General features: G+C 39.4%; 1 long non-coding RNA gene across 1 annotated transcript; it reads left to right on the top strand.

Moving 5' to 3' along the window:
• The first annotated feature begins 222 nt into the window (after nucleotides 1–222).
• LOC128438716 (uncharacterized) lies at nucleotides 223–2181 on the top strand. The gene is made up of 2 exons (XR_008338382.1): nucleotides 223–1050; nucleotides 1302–2181. It is a non-coding gene; the product is annotated as an uncharacterized LOC128438716 (long non-coding RNA).
• The last annotated feature ends 2838 nt before the right edge of the window (nucleotides 2182–5019 follow it).

Raw genomic sequence — 5019 nt, 5'->3', positions numbered from 1 at the left:
GTGAACGCCTCATGAAATGGCTTACACCCACATACCCGGTAAATTACACACTTTGATGTTCTGCTCTTTCTCCTGACGGTCACGGTAACGATGTCTGCGCCTCCGTTGCTGTGGTAAGTCACGTTAAGTATTTTATTTCGATGTGATTCGCAGGGTGCCTTTGAATCAGCCGTGATAGCTAAGGGACGCTAATCCGGGAGCTACATACCAGCTCAGTGTATATCAACGGGTTCGATGCGAATGCCAGCTGTTACAGAAACAACCGCCATGAACCCAGGTCCACCAAGCAGAGATAAGCTTTCGTTTATAAGGATGCATCTGAGACAGGAGACTGTGTGTCGGCTTCATTTTCGCTAGCGCCGGAGGCTAACTAGCTCGCTAACAAGCAAGCTAACGATATCTTCGAATGGGTGCAGTAACTGTTCTTCGATTCGATTGGGGTTATTACCGACAAACACCGACATGAAACGACATGAGCGGGTCCACCCAGCAGATATAAGCGTTACTTTATGCGGATGACTCTGAGACAGGAGACTGTGTGTCGGCTTGTAAGTTAGTTTCGCTAGCGGGCTAGCGATGCTAACTGAAACCTGAGAAACCTGAGTGTTTAAAGTCACATCTGCATTGCAAGAGCAGCTGTTCAAAGGAGCATTACGTGTCCTAAAGCTCTTTCTTCAGAGTAGTGTTGTAACGTGTTACAGTGAAAAGTAACCGTGTCTCCCACCTTCAGTATTTAAATCGTTAATCTCAGACAGACTTCACTGAATTCTTTTGTTAAATATGAGTAAATCATAGCCTTGTAACTTTACTAGAACAGACAGTGTCATACAGAATTGTAGGCTAATATGCACTACCTATTTCCTAAGCTGAAATGATTATGATCTGATTAACTTTGAATTAATATTTTATTATTACCATGTAAAAGTCTGTTAAGCAGATAACATGGCACATGTATGACTTAACATATCTGTGTATTTGTGTTCAATGTTCCTCTAGGATGTCCAGCGTGAGACACAACTTGAATCCAACCAGACTGAACACTGACTCCAGGTACAGACCTGTTTTCATTACTTACAAAGTATTGCACATAATACATAATGTGTTAAATTATAATGCAATACTTTTAATGTGAAATAGCTCCATACTAAACATTCATTGTCATGGTAGTGCACGTTTTATTCCAAAAGCATATTCAAATACATAGTTGAATATCCATCGAAAATAAGAATACACACTTTGTTCATATGTAACTCTTTCTCTATAATTATGACATAATTTCATGTTTCCTATCATTTTATTAGGGACGGACGAGCCTGAAGGACACAGCTGTGATGACCATGTTCTGTCTCTTATGACAAAGCAGAAATATAAAACACTGGGTTCTTATCTAAAGTGTATCAAATCAGATCTCCACCATGTTGCTGCTGAGGACATTAGGTGCTGCAGTTCTTCATCTATGAAGATGAAAAAACTCACTGTTAAAGAATGTTTTGTGTTGTGTATGAAGCACAACAGATTTCAGATAGAACCGTTGTACTGTGGTCTGGGTTTGTATCCTAATGGTTAAATGCACATATTTTAAGTCGCTTTTGATAAAAGTACTGAAAGAAATACAACATTGTAAAAATAGATAAAATGTCTTTCTACCTCATCTGTAATATTCAAGGTGATAATCTCCCACAGAGCTATTGATAACAGTCCACATCAAGTCTCTCCACTTCCCTCGGTGTGAAAACATAATTATATAATTAATTTGAGAACTGTTTACAACACTGATGTGTGGAGATTATAATCATATCTAAACTGTCATATTCACTGTAAAACTCCATGACAGGCTAAATAAACGCGGTGGGAATAGTAATGGTGGATATAATATATTGTAACTTTACTAGAACAGACAGTGTTCATAGAGAATTTGAAAATGATGTACACTACCTATTTCCTAAGATGAAATGATTATGATCTGATTATTTTTATGTTTCCTCTCATTTTATTAGGGACGGACGAGCCTGAAGGACACAGCTGTGATGACCAATTGACCATGTTTTGTCTCTTATGGCAAAGCAGAAATATTAAACACTGGGTTCTTATCTAAAGTGTATCAAATCAGAAAGCAAAAGATACACATTGTTGTAATAAGTTTTTATTATTTTAACCAACCATAATAAAGATAGAAATGAATTGTTATCCATGACAATGAGCAATGACTGTTACCACTAAACAGTTGCAGGCCATCTTTATTTAAGGGAGGAATTTAGAAGTGTTGTGTAGCTTCTGATGATGATGCAGTCGTCCACGTGTTGATCACCATGTTGCTGCTGACGACGTCAGGTGCTGCAGTTCCTCATCTATAAAGAGAAGAAACGCACTGTTAAAGAATGTTTTGAGTTGTGTATGAAGCACAACAGATTTCAGATAGAACCGTTGTACTGTGGTCTGGGTTTGTATCCTAATGGTTAAATGCACATATTTTAAGTCGCTTTTGATAAAAGTACTGAAAGAAATACAACATTGTAAAAATAGATAAAATGTCTTTCTACCTCATCTGTAATATTCAAGGTGATAATCTCCCACAGAGCTATTGATAACAGTCCACATCAAGTCTCTCCACTTCCCTCGGTTTGAAAACATAATTATATAATTAATTTGAGAACTGTTTACAACACTGATGTGTGGAGATTATAATCATATCTAAACTGTCATATTCACTTTAAAACTCCATGACAGGCTAAATAAACGCGGTGGGAATAGTAATGGTGGATATACCAGCCTTCAACAGAATAATGGTGAAACATAGTTACTATCACATGCAACTTACACGTGTAGCATATTGATATTAACTTATTATAATAAAACATAAAGTCTCAACCAAAATACGACCCTGCAGCTAACTTGCTTCAATCTGTTCATTAGACGTGTTAAATAAACGGTAACTTTTATAACAGTTTTATATTAAAAAAGCCTTGCGGCATGTAAGCATATGATGATAGATAAAGCAATAGGTTTTGTTGTAGTATAGTTTCAAGGTTACTTACCTCTAGTTCATAGAGCCTCCTGCTGGCTACAGTAAGTGAAGCGATAGTCCTTGCCGCAGTGCCCAAACGCATGCAACGCAGAGACGAGCGCTTCTCATTGAACGTTCTCTCTTCACCGACCGCAACAGACTTGAAATTGCCTGTGCTCGGGCCCGTTAGTGCTACAACGTAGCCCTAGTTAGGGCCCGAGCACCGAATGGTGAGAGGCCCTATTGAATCTGTAAGGATTTTTATTATTAGGGCCCGAGCACCGAATGGTGAGAGGCCCTATTGAATCTGTAAGGATTTTTATTATTATTATTATTATTATTTCCCTTTGGGGGGCTTTTTCAGGGTCTAGACATGCTCAAAAAGTTATGAAACTTTGCAGGAAATTCAAGGTCTGCGGATATTTTAGTATTCTGGAGTAATTGGAATTGGGCGTGGCAAAATGGCTCTACAGCGCCCCCTGGAACCAGCCCCTAGGTTTCCACATAACGGATTTTCATCAAAATCTGGATATAGGTGTATCGTGACCAGTCATGAAAAAAAGTCTCATGGAGCATTATGAAAAACGCAACAGGAAGTCCGCCATTTTGCTTTTAGTGGCCATTTTGGCAATATCCCACATTTTTACTTTTACGTACTTGTCCCAGGGCTTTCATCAGATCAACTTCAAATTCAGATGAGTGTCATCACAACAAGATGGAGATAAAAAATGATTGAGGGATTTTTTTTTTATCACACCGTGTGACCGTGGCATGGCGTTAAAAATTGGTTACACGCCATCAAAACACGGGCATCTGTATCTCGGACATACATGTTCCAATCAAGTCCAAACTAGACATGTAAGACAATAGTCCCCGCCTGATGACATCTATGCATAAATGATGACTTAAAACCGCAGCGCCCCCTGGTGGCAACAGGAAATGTCTTGTTTTTTGCTTGTCTTACACTTGGATGAATTTCTCCTCATCCACTGACCTCAACCATGTCAAACTGTATCAAATGGGTCCCAAGACATTGACAATGAAGACATAAGATTACCGTGACTTTTCGTCAAACGCCATATGAATGGCGTGGCATTAAAGTTCATCAACTCGCCGTGAAACACGAAATTGCTGTAACTTCAGTGTTCATGATTCTATCTCTCTCAAACTACATGTGTGTAACAACAGCCCCCCCCTGAAGATATTCATATGGTTTTAAGAAATGGGCGTGGCAAAAAAACTGACCAGCGCCCCCTATAGGGCAACCCCGGCACTACGATGGCCGACATTTATACAAATCTATCGGGACATGTGTCGTTTCATAACAAACAAAAAAATATCTTGGATAGGTATGCTTGACCAAACAGGGAGGCCGCCATTTTGGATTAAGTGGCCATTTTTTTTCCATATTCCACATTTTTACTTGATGCACTTGTCCCAGGGCTTTCATCAGATTAACTTCAAATTAAGATCAGTGCCATCACAACAAGATGGAGATAAAAAGTGATTAAGAGATTGACCTTTCGTCACACCGTGTGACCGTGGCGTGGCGTCTTGAGTTTGATTAAACGCCATCAAAACACGAGGTTCTGTATCTCGGACATACATTGTCCAATCGAGTCCAAACTAGACATGTAAGACAAGGGTGCCATCCTGATGACATCTACACAGAAATTATGACTTGAAATTACAGCGCCCCCTGGTGGCTACAGGAATTGACATGTTTTATACTTTGATGAACTGCTCCTGGCTGCTTTAAGATATACAGCTCAAATGAGCTCAGTCAAGTCATTGAATCAAGGTCAGAATTGTGACATTTCCTCAAACCATGTAAACATTGATGTTTGGCGAAGGATCATCCTTCGCCAAAGGACACGATGTTTTCATAAGTCCACTGTGCATTGTCCTATCACTACCAAACTTCTGTCACATGATAAGAGTACAAGCCTGAACAGCTCTATGTGTCAATATTTCCTCAGTGTCATAGCGCCACCTACTGATTCGCCAGGAAACAG

The sequence above is a fragment of the Pleuronectes platessa genome, chromosome 4, assembly GCF_947347685.1.
Source record: "Pleuronectes platessa chromosome 4, fPlePla1.1, whole genome shotgun sequence".
Taxonomy (NCBI): domain Eukaryota; kingdom Metazoa; phylum Chordata; class Actinopteri; order Pleuronectiformes; family Pleuronectidae; genus Pleuronectes; species Pleuronectes platessa.
Note: the sequence above shows the minus strand (reverse complement) of the source record. Positions and strands in the feature narration are given on the sequence as shown.